At 39.4% G+C, this 23,025-nt stretch overlaps 1 long non-coding RNA gene across 5 annotated transcripts in view; it reads left to right on the top strand.

The window, feature by feature from the left end:
* The window catches only part of LOC104686311, a 167,200-nt gene that overhangs the window by 54,274 nt on the left and 89,901 nt on the right, over positions 1-23,025 (top strand). For 2 of the 5 annotated variants that reach the window (XR_005602020.1, XR_005602022.1), the window contains one exon: positions 21,504-21,560. The exons of 2 other annotated variants lie outside the window; for them this stretch is intronic. This is a non-coding gene — a long non-coding RNA (uncharacterized LOC104686311). One more of the 5 variants, XR_751326.4, reaches the window with a different exon arrangement.

Here is a 23,025-nt window from a genome sequence, read left to right as displayed (position 1 = left end):
CTGATAAACCTTGCTCAAACCCAGGGCTTGGTAGCTCAGTGGACACCATGGGGCTGTGGTGATCAGATCACTGCTAGCTCAGGCACCTCTGCTCCAGCTCCCCTGGCACTGCTGTCACCCTGCCTGCCTTCACCAGTCCCTCTTCCTTAGACCCCTCTTGTATCAGTGCAATGGTGCCAGGTCCTGCACAGGACTAGGGGGCAGAGTAATTGATTTTTCAGTTCACTGGGAGTTGTGCGAAAGTGTATGCGTGTGTGTATGAGCTGGATGGAGCATTTGAATGGGAACATTGGAAAAGGGGTTTTAGTGTGTACAAAATGGAAGGACATGCTGAAGTGAGCAGTAGTTGCAGCGAGGAAGTTTGAAAATGTCGAAATAAACTGTGTTGACTTTTGAAATCTCGGTAATTTATTTTTATGGAGTTTAAGGAGACAACTTGAATTTAAAGGTTCTAGGGACATTAATAAATTTATGCTTTTGGTGGGGAAAACATGGACGTGAAAAATATCATCCAGTTCTGTTTGGAAATGTAAAAAGAAAGAAAAATATAGGCATTACAAAGGACTGTCATTAGGAACAAATATCTTTCTGGTACATGATAGAGATATAGGAAGAGAAAAATTAAGACCAGACAGCCTGAATAAAAAACAGTAATGTCACGTGTGGGCTAACTGCTAATAGTGAAAAATGAAGGCCAAGGGAAACAGTTATTCTAATTTTTTTTTTCACCCATTTTGTACTGATGTAAAGAATTACAATTAACTGAAAACTGCATATCAGATCCTCAAGCATAGAAGAGCCAACGTATCTGTTTGTAGGGCACATATGAGTAATGTACAAGAATCTGGAGGTAACCCATTTATCCAAGAGAAAGTCTTCTAATGCCCACACAAAGCAACCTTCTGTGTTTCAAGGTTTCATCAAAAGAATTACAACTGTATTAAAACCTTGGCCGGGAATTATCTAGGAGCTCCCACGTGGCTGTCTGCTTAGAACCTGCCTGTGGAAGAAGGTTTGCTGTGCCCTCAGAATGTGTGGCTTTTGGGCTCCAGTGCAGCAGCCAGACACTGAGGGCATCAGAGTTGAATCTGTGGCTGTTTTCTCATTAATAAAGACCGTGTGGGTCTGGAGAAAACATAGAAACATCAAGTGATAATAATTTCTTTCCAACATGAAGTTGGAACATTCTAATATTCTAGCTAATTCTAACACCAGTTTTCTTTTCAAAGTAACTTACCATCGTATAATTTTTTTCTCAAATCTACCCTGAGCCAGTGCCTCTCTTGAGCTTGTAAAGGCAGTATGGGCATCCTAGAGGAGCAGAAACAAAATGGTTTGACAGGATCACATGGATGTTAAAGAATACAAGGCTTGGTTTAAAATTTGTAATTATTTTTACAGTCTTCTAATGACACTTTTTTAAATGTTCAAAGACATCTGGGCACAATGTATTTGTGTGTTTCTACGTTCCTATGAGTTGAACAGTATGTGTGAAGCAAGCCTGAGTGTGGCACACCACCAACCGAATAGCAATTTCTGTATAATTCTCCCTGTGCATGAGGCGGGGATTTCTCATTTCATACATCACTAGAAACTTGCTGCTGCAAGTCTGTGAATACAGATCACCATATCCTGCCTTTAATGCTCATTAACACTTAGAATTTACGAAGTTATTTCCCACATCAGGCTGTATAAGGAGCAAAGTGTTTCTAGCCTTTGCATTCCTGATGAGAATGCTTTGGATACAACCAAGGTGTTCAGTCGAACCAGCTTTCTTCACATTATTGTTTGCAGACAGACAACAGCTCAAAGAGCCTCTGTGGCAGTTCCACCTTCAACAAGAATCCTGGCTTGGGATTCAAATGAGGAATTTTTTTTTGCTATTTGCATAAAATAGATTCTCATTAGTATCACCTTGAGATTTACAGAATCTAATCTTGCAGAAAAAGCAGCTTTTATTCACATTCCATTTTAGAGCACAGCACTGATCATCTGCTCCTTCCCCAGCTCCTGGAATCTTGAGTTGCTTTACACCATTGTAGTTGCATTGATCTGCCTGTGTCTGCCCCAGCCCTGGCACGTTACCGGCAGGGGGCATTTGGCAGATTTTCTGTTTCTTGTTCTAAATATCTGTTACATGCCTTTTGGTATTGCCAGGGAAACTGTCCCTGGGCAGGGATTTTGTCTGTTTCTTGGGAAAGGTCCCCAACATATTTTCGCTGTTTGTAATGTGGGTCAGAAGCAATCTGGTCTTCTAGATGATCTCAGCTCAAATGAAGTTTTATTTTTGCACAGTGAAAATATTTGGTTTTGGTTTGGGTTTTTTTCAGTATTTTTGAGTTAAATGATCAGTCCTAATACTCCATTCTTTCAGCTGAGTTCCTCTCTATCAGACTGTCCTCTGCCATTAATTGCAACCAAGGCCTTCCTTAATTTTTTTCTAGGATTCTCTGACTTGAGTGTCAACTGGTCCTGCGACAGACTGGTTTCATAATTCTCCTGGGGCAGTAACGTTTTCCAAGACATGGTATTATAGCCAGGCATTTTTTGTAAGCATCCTTTAACTATTTCTCCCTCCTCTGGCAATGGCTTCTGCTCTGTGTTCTAGCTCTGAATGAATTAATTTGCCATGCTTGTTTGACTTATTTGAGCTCTCCTCCAAAACATCAGCTTGTTTCTCTCCTAGCAATCCTGCTCTGCATTGGTCACTTCATCTCGCTCTAACCAAGATTTCAATTCAGGTATTTCTGGCTTATAATAAAGACGGATTAGGGGAGGAGTAAGAAGTGGTTAATTCATGCTGTATGATGTCCAGTTGGCCCCTTCTGGGACTAATTTAGCAGGAATACTGGTTGCTGTCTGCCTACTGTCCAGGGAAATCATTCACCTCGACGTGTGGAGAAACCCACTCAGATCCTTTTGCATGGATCAGCCTTGCAAACCCCTCAGGAAGGGGCTGGGGAGGGGATGCAGTACCTTCCAGTGGGAACCAGTAAATAAGATTACGCCCTAAGGACTGCACTGCTTTACTTTTGTGTTTGTTGCTGGGATATTTTGACCCTTTTGGAGAACTAACATAATTTCTATTTACCCAGACATACATAATTCTGCACTATACTTTTTCCTTATTATATCTTTATGTGGGAGAGCACTGATATTCTTGTCCCAGCTGTACAATCATGAGATTAAATGATAGCTTGATCTTGGAGCTTTTTGCATTTTGAGGGGTCATATAAAAATCCTTAAGAAACAAGTAGTAGTGCTATATTTGATTTCCAGTCAAAATGGATCTCAACTAATGAAAATGGATGCTTTAAAACTTTTTTTTTTGCAAAACTATGAAAGCACTTCAGCTATTTTTAAAGTGCATTTGAAATTTAAAGTCCAAACTTTTTCTCTTACCTCATGAAAATGCATGCTAGGAATCCCTAATCCAATTTTTAAAAAAGACTTATTTTCTTAATTTAAAAGGACAGACACTACACAGGGGAGATGTGCAAAGAGGAGTCTGGAGAATTACACATTTCTCTAGTGCTTGCATTGATTATGTCATTTCAGATGAGGTATCTTGTGCTTCAGTTCTCCCTGTCTATGATCAGAGTTAATATTTACTTTATTAAGAAACCTTGATTTAACTTCAGAATCTCATATCCCTATTATGTTATTGCTTATTATAAATCAAGTTAATGCACTTAAAAGGACTCATATGCATGCAAGAGATTACAAAAGTGCTACTCACTTGGTCCAAATGAAACACATTAGCAATATATATACTTTTCCCAGTAGTGTGGCAGAATGTGGAGGCGTTTGCAGGAGCAATACTTTATAATAGAAAAGTACACAGCTTTATATTCTGTCAGGAAAGTTTTCACTCTGCTGTACGTGACATGGCTCAGAAGGACACCAGACACTTTGAAAGTCTGTTAAATTTAAATGGCTAAAGAGAATGGGAAGAGAATGCATTATTATTACTTGGAAAGGAGCGACCAGCTTACATGATACCTTGCAATTAGCAAAAAAAAAGCCAAACTCCTGCCCTTGAGAGAATGTAAGATGGGACATCAGTTCATACTGAGGAGAGACGGCTTCTGTTTGGAAGGTGGGCAGAGGACTGCCTCACAATAGGAATGAGCTTTAAAGATTTCAGAAGGCTTTATGTATGAGGGATAAAAGAAATGGAAGAGGTTTGGATTGTACAATGAGATAATTTAAGTTCCTCCTAAGTCTAACCTCCTTCTAACACAGGGTAGTGAAGTAGGTGGCTGAGTACAGCAGAATCTCCATCCCTGGAGAGCTCTAGGTACAAGGTAAACAAACTTCTGTCTGTTTTAATATAATTGATAGTTTATATCCCATCCTTATGTGCGCTTGGCAATCTCTTGGGGTCTTTGCCTGCAAACTTTCTGATGATCTTATGAAACATGAATGCCTGCTTCATGCATGCTTCTTTGGGCTATAATTGCCTCTGATTCTGTGAAGACTTTGTGCTGTTTCTCCTCAGACTGCCAGAGACAACTTTCAGATTTGTATACTTGCTAAAATTTCAGTTTATTTAGTGGCATGTTAAACAAGCTATCTGACTGCCAAAAAAAACTCATTTCAGTAAAATCAAAGATATTTTGCTTTAAATATAGAATGTAGGGCTGCTTTAGTGAAGTTTTATGGTTTTATACTACTACAAAAAAAATCTTTGTGTGTGGTGCTATTTGCCATGTGAGTGATAGATGCAAGGAGAACACAAACTCTACCCTGGCACAAGCTACTCTTACTGTCAAACTTCATTCTATTACAAAAGAGCGTTTCCTGTGCAGCAACAGAGACAGAAGAATTTCCTTTAGACCTGTTGCCAAGTAAAAGCATAGATTACATCAGCTGCATTTCTGCCTCCCCAAAGATTCAACCATTCATCATTTTACCCCGGCTCCCATCTCCACTGAACTTCATTATAGAAAACTTGAAGTTCTTAAGCAAATTACAAGAACACAGTAAAGCAACAAGAAAATTAATCTTTCCATTTGACTCTGCCTTGGGTACAAGTCTCCATCCCAAGACTATTTCTGTATGTGGAGCATTGCACCACAATACAATCATTACTCTGAATTTGCCTATCTCCAAACACCAGTTTTGATAGTTGTTCAACAAATCTTTATTTTATTTGTTTTGGTAGTCCCACTGTGGCAAGGAATACAAGTAGGATAATTTAACCTTCTGCTTATTATACACATGAGTGTATGGGAGGACTCAGTTCAGGCTGATGTGCTGACTTGTGTTGTGTGGTGTTACTTGATGGCTTAATCTTTTATTCCTTTGCCTTAGCTTTTGTCCTCATGGATGTTGGAAAAATAATATTTTTTAAAATGCATTTTCCTAATAATAATGTCACTTTTGGTCACATGACTTATTTCAGGGCTCATTTGGCATTATATTTAGATTAGAACTCCTGCAGAATACTGAGAAGTCATTTTGGAAGAAACTGCCATAAACAGTTGTGATGAGAAAACTGACATTAATGGGAATTCACTAAATAAAGTGACTGGAGAAGTAATCTAATATCTCCAAGAAGTTTTGATGAACTTTTTTTGTCACAGCAATGCTGAGTTTGCTATTTAAAAGTTTCATCTTGTATATTATTACCCAGTTGCTTCCATTTGGCTACAGATTCTTCATATTTGTAACCTGCTTTATGCTAGTGAAAGACTAAAGCTTCTCTTCCTTACAGGATTGGGTAAAATGGGTTTTTATAGTTTTGACTAAATCTATTCCATAGTCAGATTTTAATTCTATGAAATTTACCTCTTGATGCTTTTTTTGGGGTGTTCTTTTCTTTCTAAGAAAGTTTTTTCGGAGTCCATGCCTGTACCTAAGGTTCCATATATTCTGAAATACTCCTGGGTATTCTGGAATGAGAAAAGTGTACAGAAAACAAATATTCTGAGTTCGTTGTTTTCAATCCAGAACAGAAACAGCTTCCAAGTTCTGTTCACAATGATTGCTAATTTCTTGCTTTAGAAGTTTGTCTGTACCATGCAATTAACTGTAAAAGTTGTTGCAGTATAAATGTATTGAGTGATGACTGTTGTAGAACAGCTCTCCTGTAAATGCTCTTCCTGTCTCCATGTGGGAGAGATTCTGCAATAGCTACTGTGCTGTCCCCCTTTATTCTCCCTTAATCTGGATTAATTGTCTCTTATACCCGAGTCAAAAGTGCAGTTTGTATATTCAGGCTGAATTGTCTTGGTTTCATTGACTTCAGTGCCAGCTTATGACAACTGAGAAACTTTGAAATATTTCTTCATAGTGTTAAATGCAAAAGGTATAAAAAGGTATGGAAACAAGCCAAAATACTCAGTTGGATAGCTGAGGTCCTCACATATCTGACTTCTGAAATGTGAGTCAGAAACCACATTTCACAGGTGCTGCTATATTCCTTATGGGTTGAAGCAGAAGGAGAGTTGTGGTCAGGGCTATGGCTATGACCTAGAAAGCTGAACCTTAATGTTGTGTTTTGGACTTTCTCCCAAAACTCCTGTGATAACAAACTACTTTGGTGATTCTATAATGCAATAGCCCAGAACTAATGAAAGAGGAAAGAGGAATAATCCTGTACCTTTGCCTTCTCTGTCCAGATAGCAGCTATTTGCTACAGAGAGCTCCTGGACTCTTGGTTTTTTTTGGCCTTTATGCATTGTGAGCATCTCACAATAGACACATAAAGTGTCCAAAGGTGTTTGGTCATGGGAAGCCATTTTGCATTCAACTCTGCCACAGAAGAGACCCAAAGATACATAAACACAGTTATGCAAAGACTCATATATCTTCACTTTTTATTATGACTTAGTTCTGATGCAACATCTGCCCCACTCTCCCCAAAATTCAAGCTGAAAAATGTTTCATAGAATCATAGAATGATTTGGCTTGGAAAGGACTGTAGAGATCATTTCATTCAAATTCTCCTGCCATGGACAGGGACACATTCCACTACACAAGGTTGCTCAGAGCCTCATGCAGCCTGGCCTTGAAAAATTCCAGGGATGGGGCATCCACACCTTTTCTGGGCAACCTGTTCCAGACAGGTTGTTCACCACCCTCACTGTACAGAATTTCTTCCTAATATCCAGTCGAAATCTAAATCTAATCTCTTTCATCATAAAGCCCCCATTGTCCTACCACTGCTTGCCCTTGCAAGGGCAAGCATTTGGCTTTCCCATTAAAAGAGAAGGGGAAAAAATGTCACCCTATCAAACTGTAAATGTCCCAAATCCTAAGTAAAGGACAAAAGTCTGTGATGTGTACTAGAGGAACATAGCTTCAAATACTGGCTGGTTAATGCATGAAGGTGTATGGGACTTAAGTCAAATTCAGCATTATTGACAAGAACACCAAAGACAGCCTGATTTCAAAACTGACATCTTGATTTAAAGTCAACTTAAGCATGCTTAAAGCCCTTCTTGATAGTGTTGCCAGGAGGAAGGCAAATCCTGGAGCTATTCTAAATGTCACCCTTGTATATTTAGGTTGCTTCAGCTGACAAAAACTTGATGGCCACTTGGAAAATTGACATGATAGAAAACACAGAAAAGGATACAACCGCAGCTCAATTAAAGCCACCAAATCTTTCCTGACATGACTGCTGTCTTTCTTTGTGCTAAAAAGAAGAGGGGAACCAAAGAAAAAAGTCCTGGCTTTTGTGTTCACTAAGCTGTGGGTTCATCTGTAACAGTGGAAATAATCCAAGAAGGCATGGCAGCAGGGCTTTTGTGTTCCCAAAAACAAGTTATCCATTAAAAACTTCAGACTACTTCTCTGCCTGTCCTCCTGCCTTGCCTTGTTCCTTTTCCCTCTTCCAAATTGCTAAGCTTTTATCATCTCTCAACTGTCATTGTGTGGAGGTCATTTTAGTGTTGTTTTTTTGAGTCTCTTTTCCGCATTACCTTCAATTTAGAAAGTTCCTCTGGTACAATTTGTACCTCTCAATTGCTTTCAGTCAGAATTAAACACACGGCTTTGTACCTCTAATTTGTCTAGCACAAACACCTCACGCGCTTGTCAGAGGGGATTCGCTCCTTTGTTAGCTGCATTTATAAAACCAGACTTGACTCATGCTGGAAGGTTTTGCTGGTCCTTTACCCTTCAGGGGAAATGATATGAAGTCCTGTTTGAAACATTTTATCTTGAATCACAGGGTTTTGCTTATATGTGCATGCTGGAAAACTAAGTGGTTTCAAATGCTCATACACAGAAAATTACAACCCTATAAAATAAGGCAGAGTGTGTTTCTGAGAATGCTTCTCCCAGTGCTCCCCACTCCCTCCTACACTGGCCAAGGCCTTGCTGAGGGCTTGGGTCTGTGCTTAGACTCCACTGTTCCCAAAGCCTCTCTGAGGCGTGAAGCGTGACAAACTCAAGGCATATTAACTGTAAACCAAAACTATGTTTAACTTACAAATGTAGTTTTCAGGGAAATCTGAAACTTGCTGTAGAAATATTGGGGGGAAATGTCACCATACTAAAAAGTTAAAGCTCTTGTAGGTCTATAATTTCACAGATGGAAATATTTTTACTGTTGTGTTATATACTCTGTTGATCACCATCTGATTTTTTTTCCCCTTTAATAGTTATATTAGTCTGGTTTAGACATGAACAATTAACAGCTTTCATGTCTTTCTGTTTCTCTTTCCTTGTACAACTATCTGTAGAGTAATTTTAGAAACAGTACTTTAAAGTATCTTTCCTGGATGATCCAAATAAGTCGAGAGGCCTTTACTGGGAGGATACCTCCAGCTCCATTCTTCTCTTTGCAAGTGGGCAGCTCCCTAACCCCAGCTTTGTGTAACTCTAGGGTAGATATTTTCCGGTGGTATAAATCCAGTGGTTCAGATCCTATCATATACGCACATAGTAAATCACTGTTCCTGGAAAGTTGATTTTTTTTTCCCACTTGTTGAATATTCCAGTGACATACAGAAGATGTAAGATGACCCAGTAAGGAGAGCAATGCGACTACAAAAAGCTGAAATCAACCACCAGTTCTTTTTGCTGTTGTGCTAGTTTTTGTGGTAGGACTCTTTCCAAAATGCTTAGTGGGAGATGTTAATTCTAGAATGAAATGAAATACTTACATAGCCACTTGGTGTGCTTTGGCTTGGGGGAACAAAAAGTAGTGCCAGGTCCTTGTTTTCAAAAGCCCTTGGAACAAGTTTGACTAGAATAGAATGAATAAGTTTTTGGGCTGACTTAGACTCTCACAATGTTAACATATTCTTGGTTTTATGCAGTCTGATACCAGTATGATTATAACCTGTAATTGCTCCATGCATTGCTGGAAGAGGCATTTCAACCTCTCTGAATTACTTAGCAGATTGACAGGGTGCAGTCAACATTTACGTTCTACTTTTGCAGAAATTAAGCACCAAAATATTCAGAAAGTCACACATACTTTCAGGTCTGTTTGATCATCTGAAAGTCATTTGATGGTAGTACTGCAGATATCCCTTTTAAGCCAAACCCCACAGTTTTCCTGAAATACAGCCTTACAGGGTCATCATTGGACAACAATATCTGTCACCAACGTGCATTGCCCATATAAAGTCATAAAATGAGAGGTACTGAGATAACCTTGGAAAAGGGGGTCTCTTCACCTTGGCAATAGGAATGTTCCTTTGTATCCCCAGCTGTGATGGCTGCAAAGACCTAGACCATGCAGTCCGAATATTAAGCCAAGAAATTTGGAAAAGGATCTTTTCTGTTGAAGCAGGTTTCAGATTCAGCCCTGACTATTGGGGGATTGAAAGCTGTTGCAGTCTGCTTGGCCATCCAGCACAGATTGAGTTAGGCTCTTTCAGGCAGTTCAAATAAATTTGTCCATGTAACTAAGCCATTGCCAGAGAGAACTAGTTGTCTCTGCTATTTATCAATTAGACTAAATATTATTCCGGCAATCTTAGGGACCCGTGATACAAGGATGTGATTCAAGTTATTTGTAACTGAACTGGAGTGTTTCTCAACCCCCCCACTTGCACAAAGGGGTCTTTGGGAATTAGTTTCTGAGAGGGCAGGAATAGGGGAAGCTCTTTTGGCTGTCAGAAAAATAGGCATAGGGGACAAAATATAAAAAAAGGCTTAAGAACTAGTGTCAATCAGTGCTAAAATGTATTTTACTAGCGTATGTTAATGTAAACTCACAATTGCAAAAGATGAAGTACGTGCTGATGAAAGACCTTGCAAAGAATTTATTTTAAAGAAGTAGATGTGTTCCTGTAAACTATGCAGATGAAAAGTTATATTTATAGTCTGTAAAGGATTAACAATCATATGTAAAAAGCACATAAAAGACTAATGGAGCCTTTTGTAGCAATGATGTGCAAGCTTCAGGGGAAGACCTGGTTACGATGCCTTAGGTTTTAACTTTTATATTTTTCAAATCCTGTACTGCCTAATGTGTAACTCTGAAGCTTCTTGTAGCCTGTTAATTTCTGCTCTCTCGTGCTAAGTAGACATAATAAAGCCTCTCCAGGCCTGCTCTTCAAGGACACCCAGACCATCCTAGGCCCAAAAAGTATAAACCAAAAGCCTTTGAGAGGGGGGCAAGCTGAGGGAAATTACATCATTAAACTGAAGCTTTAATTGGAGAATTAACTCTGATATGCAAATGAACCAAACCTATAAAAGTGTGAAGAACGCGTGACCCATGGTCCATCTTGGGGTCCATCTTGGCAGTACCTACCTTTATTCCCTTAGTCCTGTCTAGTCTCTGTTTTTAGGTGGCCTCTTAAGGCATCGGTTATACTAAATGAAGCCCATCTTTTGCACTTATGCTCTGCTATGCCCATTGTGTTGTACCTTCCTATGACTGATTGCTTCACCAGGAATATTGATTCTTGTAGTTTACAGCAATACTGTACAATAGATACTCTTCTTATTTACTTATATGGTGGTTCTAAAATTGTTGGATGGCCTGGCTATTTGCAAAAGTGTGAGTCCAGTCATATATAAAAGCAATGTTTATGCCAGTTTAATTACCAAGATCCACATTTATGACTGTGAACATTGTCTGCAATATTTCCTCTGCATATGTGATTTAACATGCCAATTACTTCAGCATGAAGAATGAAAAATAATCATTTGTTCAGCTTAATTCCTGACTCGTGATTTCATTAGTATTATGATATAGACTAGTTTATCCCATCCAGTCTCACTGCATCCTCAGGTAATATAGTTGTGTCTCTTCTTCATTCTCCTGCCACAGAGCAATAGAGGGAGATAGATCACTTAGTATTGTAAAATAACTTACATAAAGTCTTACCTGTGGGATCAAACTCTATTATTTATTTGTGCCAAGCCATTTTCTTGAGATCATCTTGAGAGGCAGCCTTCTCTCATCACAATAACCTATGCCCTATAGCTGCATAAGCTGTCTTCTATGTTCTGTCTTAAAGTCTAGGAACTTAGTGGGGCACTAAAAAATCAGAGGGCAGAGAAAACACACTGCTTTTCTTCCCCATAGAAGCCAGAAAAGTCCTTCTAGTTCAATGTCAGCAACAGAAGATGATTAATTTGAAAATCTTTCATCTCTCAATCAAGAAGATTCTTTCATTGTTTCCTGTCTTTGCAGTTCTTCAATGCTGCCACTGAAATCCCCCATGGCAGGGTTGTCTCTTCAAATAAGAATCAACCTGTAAAATCTCCTTTTCCAAATGAAATGGGATTAAGCATAAAAATTTTCAGTAAGGGTACTGTTACTGACAGTCTCTCATACTACAACTGCTGCTTCATTCTGGTTTGCCAAAAAAGTTGTTATGCTAAGTCTTGGAAACTTGGTGGCTTCAATATGCAGCTGGTGTCCTTATGGCTGGACTGACGCATGGTGCTCAGTCAGGTTTGTGCAGCACTCACTCGTTCTTCTCCCACCAGAGATTGCTGCCTTTTTGAGGATGCAGTTTGAAATGCATGACTGATCTGGTCTCCCACATGTTGCAGAGGATGGTAAATATTTGAGACCATAGTTTGGTGTAGGTAGGTGTGGAGTTACAAGCGATCAGGTCTGGACACAACTAGTTTTGACTGCATTAGTGAGGTGCCTTGGGTGTGGCACCTATGGTCACACTGCTTTTGTCAGGCAGACTGTGGACAGGACAAGGTCATCTTTACTTGCAGAACAAAGATCCTTATCTCTGCAATACTTAGTTCTTGCAGTGCAGAGCCATCTGTGAAAAATGGAAAAGTACATCCCTATGTCAGACTCTTTCGGAGGTTCAGGATCTCTAGAGTGCTTAGAAACTTGTGGAACTTTAAAAAAGAGCAAATGAGATGGATTGCAAACTTATATGAAATAGAATTCAAAAAGTTAAACACCATCTTAATTTAATATTTTTTCACCTCTCTACCCCTGACAAAACCAATCCATTTTTACGTATATAAATGTGATGCACATTTCAAAGGTAAGCATCAGTGCTAGATCCTAGAGCTATTTATTTCCAAACTCCTTAGCCATGCAATTGAAATGTCCAATTACTCTAACTTACAGTGCACCTTAATAACCTTTGTAATGAAGAAGAACTAAAGTAATAATGCATCAATTACACTATTTATTAAGTTAAAGTGACAGAGCATCAATTATGCTGACATATAACCAGTGACACCATTAAAGCAACAATGTTAAATAGCTGGTGTTTTTTTAACAGGGTTATCTCAGGCCACTCAGAAGTTGATGGTCATTAATTCTCTTGTAATTTAAGACTTCCTCCTGAGAGAAAAAGATTTCCAAGGGCCTGAAAAGAGTTGCTAAGTTAGATCATGCTGGTGGAGCCTGCCTCTGTTTCTTCTTGCCTGGGAAGTTAAGTTCATGATGCTAAACCTGACTTTTGTGAATGTCTGTGGATGTAAATTCAGGTTGTGTCTCAGAGTCCGAGACTGTCTTTTCTCCTTGGCTAACTGCAGTTTGTCTTTTATCACTGATTTGTCATCTATTTCTGTGGAAATACAAATTGATAATGTTCACCCAAAATTTTTTCAGAGATTTTCTGTGAACTAGAATCTCAACTTTTTAAAACCAGCCTTGCTTTTATTTTCTTAATCCCTTAAACCCAGGCAAGAAAATGTCATGCTTAGTTGTGGATTTTCATCCTCTGCTGTTATTCTAAAGTGCTACTATTTCTAATGCCTATTCACATATGACTTTGGTGAAGTACATGCTGCTAAAATGTTGCCTTGTTTGTTGCATTTATAGTTTCTACACTTTTACCTAAATCCTCATGATAATTAATAGCTTTTTGCTAATCCCTGTTCTTGAATGAAAATTCAAGCATCTCCGTGTTCTTTCATTAAAGAGCATGACTTCAGTATGTAGGGTTTAGGGGAAAAAAAGTGAAAATATTCTAGGGGGATTTAGAAAAAAACTGCAATCAAAACAAATCCAGGAGGCCCGTAAGAAAACTCAGAACTTTTTGGCAATCTTTTAATTTATTTTGAGCCTGGTCCATGATATTTGAGTGGATTGTATTGACAATGCCTCTCACACAACTATTTTCATTTGCAGAATTTGAGCTGAAGCACAGCTTGAGTATTATATGTAATACTCCATGTGGAATAAATTATTCTGACAGGGCCTTCATAGACTCCAAGAGTATGGAAAACAACTACTTGGTGTTACCATGGCTTGATGATTTACCCTACATCAGCTGAGCTACAGAATCCCCCAAGGTCCTCTCCCTGGCCTGATGCATTCAGAAGATGTGTGGTGGGTTAAAGTGATATGCTTTGATTCACAATTAATGTGCACGTAAAATCACACACATGGTCAGATACCAGCTCATGTGACAAGTGGTATGCAATTAGTCCTTCACGATACATTTTATTTGCATCTGAGGCAAATGAGAGACACTCAGATGGGCAGTTACGAAGGTTTAGCTGATACATTAAGGAAGTGGTGGAAGTGGATAGGAAGTGATAAGGTGACTACTTGTGGCCACTGCCCTTAATTTCAAGCAGTAAAGTATATCGCCATTGATCCTCAGTCTGTAACCCTGATCAGCAAGGGCAGTAGCTTCTTTCTATACCAAAATAAACTTGCACTAATTAAAAATTTGTTTGTGATGCAGGGAGTTAAGACATCAAGCAGTATCATGCTCAGTCATTTCTTTTGTTATTGCTGCTCTTATGAACTTTTGCTGAGATTTCAAGGAAAATAGAACATTACTTTCAAGCACTGCCTTTTAAAAGGCAATGCAGAAATATGCAACAAATTGTCAGCAGCCTTTGGAAATGTTTTGTAGGAACTCAGCTCTCAACTTCTTTCTGTAAAAGCCTGAGGTAAAGTTAGGTGTTTCACAAGGTAATAAGTATCCCTAAATTCTTATATCCTTGAGCTTGCCAACAGTGTGGAAAATACCTGGAAGTCAGTTCAGGAAACAGGACTTAAAACCACAAGGTATGCTTTGAAATGCAACAGCAAGCACAAAGTCACTCCAAGCCTCAGCAAAGTGTAATAAACATGATGACTCTGGTTTTCTTGTACAGCATTTTTGGAGCTAATTTGAAGCTGTGCATTCCCAATGCAACCAAGGGCTACAAGATCTTAGCCAGCGTATTTTAAATGAGGTCCTTCCGATTGGGATAGTCCCTGTGTTGCACTGAACTGCGATGCATTTGCATCATTATCTTGGAGAGAACTCAGACAACCAATGTAATAAATATAGTAATTAAAAAAAACCCCAAATTCTTGCTACTGATCTGATCACGCTCTCCCGCTCGGGTCGTTCCTTATTACTTTAGTTTGCTTAATATGAGTTAGATCAGTGTGTGTCCAAAGAACAGAATGGTGTCAGCTTCAGAGATCTTTTTGGTCTAGTCTTTTTTCTGGTAATTTTCCTCCAACTATGCAAGTGTTTGAACACAAAGGCAGAGTTGATTTTTTTTTTTTTTGCTTTGTTTGCCCCTGGATGGGGTCTTTCACATGCAAAGTATTTGACACTGTCCCTCATTACGTCCTTGTCACTAAATTGAAGACACATGGATTTGGTGGATGGACCACTCAGTGGGTAAAGAACTGGCTGGATGGTCACATGCAAAGAGTTGTGGTCAACTGGTCATTTTCCACATGAATACCAGTGGAGTGGTATCCCTCAGGGGTTAGCACTGGGGCCAATACTATTTAACATATTTGTTGGTGACACGGAAAGTGGGGTCGAGTGAACCTTAGCAAATTTGCTGGCAACACCAGGCTGTGTGGTGCAGTTGACATGCTGGAGGGAAGGGATAGCATTCAGAGGGACCTGGACAGGCTGGGTAGGTGGGTCAGTGCAAACCTCATGAAATTCAATAAAGAGAGTGCAAAGTCCTATGCCTGGGTTGAGGCAATCCCAGGCACACCCACAGGCTGGGCAGAGAAGTGACTGAGAGCAGCCCTGAGGAGAAAGACTTGGGGGTGGTAGTTGATGAAAAACCCAATGTGAGCTGGCAATGTGCTCATGCAGCACCAAAAGCCAACCCAACCATGGCCTGGGTTGCATCCAAAGGAGTGTGGGTAGCAGGTTGAGGGAGGGGATTTTTCCCTTTACTCTGCTCTTGTGAGACCCCACCTGGAGTGCTGCGTACAGTTCTGGTGTCCCCAATCTAAGAAGGACACAAAACTGTTGGAGCAAGTCCAGAGGAGGTCACGAAGTTGATATGAGGACTGGAGCACCTCCCCTACAGAGACAGGCTGAGAAAGTTTGGGCTGGTCAGCCTGGAGAAGAGAAGGCTGCATGGAGAACTCACAGCAACCTTCCAGTATCTGAAGGGCACCTACAGGGAAGCCAAAGAGGGGTTGGTTGTTTGTCAGGAACTGTAGTGATAGGACCAAGAGTAATGGGAACAAACTAAAAGAGGGGATGTCTAGATTAGGTATTAGGAAGAAATTCTTTACCGAGAGGGTGGTGAGACACTGGAACAGGTTTTCCAGGGAAGTTCTGGATTCCCCAACCCTGACAGTGTTCAAGGCCAGGTTGGATAAGTGCTTGAACAACCTGGTCTAGTGAGAGGTCAGCCGGCCCATGTCAGGGGAGGCTGGGTCTAGATGATCTTTAAGGTCCCTTCCAAACCATAACATTCTATGAATCTGTATTAAATCTGGATCAAGAGCTTTTGGGAGACACTAGGGGGTAATCAGCACCATCCCTTTCTAAGAATTGTCATTCCACAAGAATAGAAGGTAATCAATGGTAACTAGAAAATTACCATCTCTCAAAAAAAAAAAAGTCCTAAAAAACACCTTCTCATAAAGAGCTGTTAAGAGCCACTACGAAAGCACAAGGTCTGAAGCTTCTGTGTGGAAGCACAGCTTTTATAAAGGTGTCATGTGTTCAATGTGGGGAGATTTTGCCCGTGATACAGAGAAGAATGGGCATCTGCTGTGCAGTGGGTGTGTTGTTGCTGTTGTGAGACTTGAAGAATGGGTTAATGAAGACAGCTTTCAGAAATTGTGGGAGAACTGAGCCTCTGTTGTGCTGAGCACTGTGCAAGCATAATGCACACAGTCTGCATCCTGTTCCCAGTAATACACACACACTTCAAAACATCTATTTACATACATATTTGACAACTAGAGAAGAGTGTTGGGGGTGAATGGCACCTGACACTGTATGAATAGCTACAGTTCATTCCACAGCAGTTTTCTTTATGTTCCTTGTTGTTCCAAAATGTCTCTTTTTTTTGAGGGAAGATGGAAATAAGAGTGTTGGAGGTAATTTTTCTGCAGTTCCTTAAATACTCCAAGGAGTGTCACAGTGTGCCAGAGGCACGTTCCTGTAGTTTTAAAACCAAACGGTGTGCTGCCCACACTCAGAGGTGGCAGGAAAGTACAGGGGTTTCAAAGCCTGGTGAGAAATGACTGAATGACTCATTAGGATGGAGAGATCCCAGCTGGGCACAATCCTGCTCCTCCTGCCTGATGCAAGCAGTCCCTGGAGTGAAACGCTCTCCAGACTATGCTCCAGTTTTGTCTTGGTTGGAAGTAGTTGGTTCACTTCAAAAGAAACTCTTGGAGTAAATTCATATAATTGTAGCAAGGTGATCAGGCACCTTGAGACTGAAGACTGAACATTTTTTTATTTGAGAAAGTAAATGCTGTTTAGCAGGATTTCTCTCTACCCCTCTCCGACTTTCCAGCAGTAAGAACTAAGACGAAATCTAAAATACAAGGAGTTATATCAGCTAATCATTTCATGACAAATGTCTGGAAGTTATACCAGGCTACAAGAAAAATAGCTCAAAATATGAATATTTTGTGAATGTTCTGATTTTTTGGACATAGGATTGTATGAATGATATTTTAAATTGTTTTTTGCTTTTGTTAGCCTAACACTACAACACAATTTGCTTAGTAGATTCTTTGTATTTGCATACTTGGATTTTTTTTGGCTTTACATTCCAATAGATGTAAAACAAGAACCATTGACTGTTGCTTCAACCTGATCTCCTCAAATCTCAAAGGAGACTTTATGAATGATTGGTTCTGGTGTCCTGATGCATTAGCAAGAGTAAGATGTCAAATTTAGCATATCACTGCTACTTCAGCATGTCAGTTTTACTATCACTCTATCTGTGTTTGCCAGATGCATTCAAAAATGCAGTTACATTTTTATTACTATGAAGTACAAGAAAATTTATCTTTGAAAGAAGTGAGTAGGGCTTATTTACTTTCACATCCATCCTACATTAAAAAGAGTAATCCAAAATAACCACTTTTTCTACTGAACAAAATGTTGTTCTGTGTGCTGCAGACACCACATAACGCATATGGCTCATCAATAGAGCCCTTAGCTTTAGGACATGTGGTGCCATTTCCCTGTTAGTCATGAAAATTGGCAGTCTGGTGTCTCAGCCAGTAGTGGAGATAGAAAACCTTAAAGTATGGGGGATACATGTCAGGATATAGCACAGTGTATCATCCTTTGTTTTCTAACAGAGGACAGGACACATGAACAGCAGCAGTACTGAGCAGGGAAGTCACCTTAAAAAACCCCTCCCCACAATCAGTGACCTTAAGGTTGGTTTCTCCTCGACATTATTTGCAGAGAAGCAGGAGAAGTGCAAGAAAGGGGAGTATGAAGAAAATGGCTGAAAAAGATGAAAAGCATCAAAAAGAGAAAGACAAGTGAAAACAAAATGGGAAGAACAGTTGGGAGGTGGCTTCTCTGTTAAGCTAAACAAATCTGGGGCTTTGACAGCCACAAGTTTGTGATGCTATAGTTCTGTCCCTGACAGCAGGAGATTGCTCCACATCACTGACGTAAAGAGTTACTGGAATAATGTTTATTTAATTGTATGGCCTCAGTAGGTAAGCATTTTTTGGCTGAGGTAATTTATGCAGAGTGGAATCCCAGTCCTCTATCAATGCAGGTGCTGGTCTCTGTTCCTACAGTTACGGTTGCAGAGAGCAGCCCTCTGCTTTTAAATTGCTTGTAAATATATAAAACTGTCATCTTGGGAACAGAAATTTCCTGAGCCTGGTACCTTCCCTGAGGTAATACCGTTCCTTTAAGAACTGTTTTAAAAGCAAGGTATAGAAAGACAATTCTGCTGTTTAGAGAGCAATGGAGGAAAGTATGATTTTCTTACTGGGTGAGAAGGCTTGTGCAGAGACCTGGTGCAGACAACCAGGAGGGTGTAATAGGATGCTTGCTCATTTGTTGAATACTCAGTTTGTCTCCTTTACCCAGAAGTATTTCTCAGTCATAATCCTCTGGCCTCACTGTTGCTTACTGTTATTCCCACCCCTACCAAAGTGAGGTGCCATGGTCTATCTGTGCTGTTCTCTTCCTTACAAGGGCTGGTACAGAAACATGCTAGGTACTCAAGTCTGAAAAATGTTGTTCTCAGATTTTGCTAGAAAAGGAATGGTAAAATGTACACATTAATAGAATCAGTGACAAAGTGATGAAAGGCTCAGTGAACTTCTGGCATGGTCATGCAGTGTTTTGAGAATGACACTTTTCTTGAAATAATTAGTGTCCTTTAATTTAGGTTAATAGGATTTCCTGTCCTATAACTTTTTCTAAATCAAATTTGTTTCCAAAAGGAAATCTAATTCTTTTGAAAGCCTTTTTCTGAATGTTGTCTTAGAAGTCAGTCACTGAATTTCTATCTTTTGGATTAGGCAATTTGCGAACAAGCACACAAGCTGAAATAATATTTTCTCTCTAAACTGAATTTGAGTTGAAAATAGAAAATACTAGCACACTAAGGCAACTCAGTAGTGGATGCTTTGGGGAAAACTTCTGATGGATAAATATATCTCGATATGCCTCTAGTTTCAGAGGTTGTCTCTGCATTGAATCACAACATACACTTTTCTGAGATGCTCTTGTGTATAGATGCCCTGGCTTCATCTAAATAAAACTGGACTTTTAGAATGAGGTAGTTATATTTCTGGAAAATTAGACAAATTATTATATGACATGATATGATATGATATGATTATCTACTGTTACTTTCTTTTCAAATCTAAAGAAGGAATGTGGAATCTAAATTGAACTTGTCATTAGTAAAACCAGACCTTCTATCACTCTCCTAACAAGGGTTGTACAGGATATTTACAAGTGCTGTAACTGTCTAATTTTTAAATTCAGTGCTCACACACATACATGCACAGTGCCTGCTTAGATGTTTAGTGGCTAGTTTCCATCTTTATAATATATAAATTAATATGAAATGGTATGTAGAAGAATTTGTTTGAATTCAGACAAAAAGGTCAAAAGAGTCTCAGTCAAAAAAGAAGGAGGGGGTAAAAATCATGAGATGTGAAATAGGGTGCAGAAAAGCTGACCTGTAGAGGTAGGGGAAAGAGAGAAGCACAAACAAGAATCCAGAAGAAGGAGTAATACTTTACAAAGAATGTTAAGATAAGTGCCTAATAGTCAACCCATATTTAAACAATGTATTTTTGGAAGTTATCATCTAGAGTCCTGCTCTACCTCAGTAATTCCTGAGGCTTTGAGGAACATCTAAAATTTTCAATGTGCCGAGAGATCATAGGTTCTGTGACTGAAACTGTCAGAAATCTGTCAGCATAGGAGAGCAGGAGCTCTTGATCCTCACCTGTACAATTGAGCTCTCTGATGATTCTGCATATCAGTGCATGGTAAGTGAAGCGATAAGAATGTAATCTGGGAACTCCAACTCTGCTCTCTTTTGTAAAGAGAAGACAGGAACCCAGTAATTTAAGAAAATGCCTTCCTAAGAAAAACTTTTTGTTAAATGCACTGAAAAGAATTACAAACCATTTTGGTACATGTGGCATTTGCAGCTCAGTTGAGTGAAATTGTAAGAGATTCATTCTGGCTGCCAGAGAGAGTCTTTGGGATTCTGATGATGTTTCTTATCATCCACGTTTCTTTTTTGGTTTTGTCATCAAATGGGAAAACTAAAGACTAAACTTCTTTTGTCTGTTTCGTTATATATTTTGGGAGCTCTTTGCACGCTGTTTTCTTGTACCAGTGTTGGTATGCAACACGTAGCATGCTAGGACTATCATTTATGTACAGCTGGAAGTACTTCTGTGAATATAGATTTAGTACCAAGTTCAATAATAGAAAATTGCTATTGCTAACAAATGTCACCTACATTTGACTTCTGTTTTCTAAAAACTTTCAAAGTTTATTGTAAATAAGCTGCAGTGAAAACAAACTGAATGATTATAGCCTGGATTCCCTTCAGAGTGGTTTCTGGCATGCAGGAAATAAATTATAGTGTATTCAAAAAAACAGCTGCTTCTATTTGGGTAGAATATATTATGATTTAATGAAGACAACCATCTGCTCCTGAGTAAAATCCTAATTAAACAATATATGGCTCAAAACAAAATTAGCAATAAAGCAGTTAATATTTTACAAATGTTGCCTGCAATGTATAGCAACTAGTATGTTAAAAGCTTCTTTAAATATGCCTGGCTTTCATAATATTTTAATAGACTGAGAGAACATGCTTGCTATATCTGTGGCTGGTACCACCATAACATCTCCACAGTAGAATTTAGATTTCATAGCACAAACTAAAATATTGTGTTGAGAACTAATATGTCCGTCATATTTTAAATTTTTAGTTTGTTTGGGTTTTTTCCTGTTTGCTGCTTAGCCTCACATTTAATGAATTATTCTGCAAAACAGATGCAAAAGCTTCTGAAAAAATGCTGTGGACAAATGGAACAGCCTGCCTGAACACATAATTTCTGTGCCAAAGTCAGATTTGTGAATGGAAACCTCTTTATTTAGCTTGTATGTCATGTCTCAGACCTGCTTATGCAACTGTGCAAAAGGACACAAAAAGCTGGTTAAAAGGATCTTAAAAGTGGAGTTGAGATCAGTGCAATGGATGGAACCCCATTCTCTGAGGAAACAAATCTCATACTTCACACAGCTTAGATGCTGATGCTTAAACTACAGGCAAGCTTAGAGAAATAATAGTCGGTCCTGTATGGTTAATATACTTTAAGGGAAATGTGTTTTTTTTTTTTCTGGTCAAATGTGAAGAATGGGGACCCAGAGACTGCAGCCGAGGACATGTGCAACCCCAGCTGCATTGCTGAGGTGAGCTGAACCTTGTCTGGATTCCTGTGCCACGGTTTACCTCCAGAAGCATGAGGCTTGCAGGGAAACAAAGGAAAAGTGAAATGATAGAACAGGTAGGCAACATTTGTGTGCTCTGACTCACTGAGATATAAGTGGTCCTTGTGCATTGTTCAATGAAAACAAAGAACATCATAAATAGCACTACTGTGCATAAGCACTGCTCCATCCTGTTCATGGCAAATTACCTCCTTCCACATGTATGACCCTATTTTTTTTTAAGTGCTTTCAAGAACTAGCAAAAGATATAAGGAAAACCAGAAACTATGGCTTGCTTGACATGGATATAAAATTTAATAACATGAGAACTCTCTCTGCCTCTTTTTTAAGCTGAAGTAACTTTTGGGTCAAACAAAAACGGAAAATTTATTATATTATTATTTGAATGAAATTAGGTAGTCTGTTCACAAATCAGCTCCTCGCTCCTTTTTTTCAGAGCCTTCAAAGTGGGTGTAGCTAGACTAAAAACATGAAACACACACTTCCCCTGCTATTTCCCAGTGTCTGGTGAATGGAAGAGAGATTTTTCTTTGAGATTCACTGCACAGTAGAAGGGTTTTATCTTGCTCTGATCCTCACAGCCTCTGACTTGATGTGGCACAGCTATCTGTACATGGGTGATCCCACCCTGGGACAGCCTCAGGCTGACACAAACCAGCTGCTGGAGTAGGGCTCCCATCTGCTACCAGCCAAGTCTGGGTGCGATAAGGGATCAGGACACACACCCCACACATCTGTCTTTGTTATCAAAAGTACTTCATCTATGACTCAAACCAAAAGGAGTTTAAAATTGTTGTTGTTGTTGTTCCTCGCTTATCTCCAGAAACTCTCCTGTTTCTTCTTTCCCTGGGCAAGAAATCAACTTCTTTAGTTTAGTCCCTGAATAAAATGTTCCAGTGCTGTGCTGACCTGGGCTACAAACACTGTGAGGGGATGTTTTTCAAGTCAGACATAAAGCTGTTCTCCTTTCCCCTTACACTCTTCAAATTAAACTTCAGAGAACACTGTGGGTTCTCTCATTTCACACCTAGAATATACAGCGGCAGGTCTTTAAGGTAAAATCCTCTGGAAGAAAATGGAATCATTTTCTCCTGAGGACGCTATTCTGCTGTCTCTAGGATGAGCAGCAGTTGCAACAAATCTAAAAGTTCCTCCGTAACTCAGCTAGAGTGGCCCCAGTGGATAGACCCCCATCCTCTGCAGTCTGCAAGGATCTGTTCAGCTCCATATGGAAATTTTACACTGCTTTTATTAGGCATTAAACTGCAGTGCAGTTTTGAAGAGCAGAGTTAGCCACATCATGTTTTCCATATAGGTGCTGGAGGGAAGCAGCTGCATGTGGGGGAAGCAGTTTTGAAACCCAGAGATAGAGTTCTGAGATGGTTATGCATGTTGCCTCTTTCCCATTAACGACTTTGCTCTTTTA

This window comes from Corvus cornix, chromosome 5 (genome assembly GCF_000738735.6).
Source record: "Corvus cornix cornix isolate S_Up_H32 chromosome 5, ASM73873v5, whole genome shotgun sequence".
Classification (NCBI taxonomy): Eukaryota; Metazoa; Chordata; class Aves; order Passeriformes; family Corvidae; genus Corvus; species Corvus cornix.
This window is presented reverse-complemented; position numbering and strand designations above follow the sequence as displayed.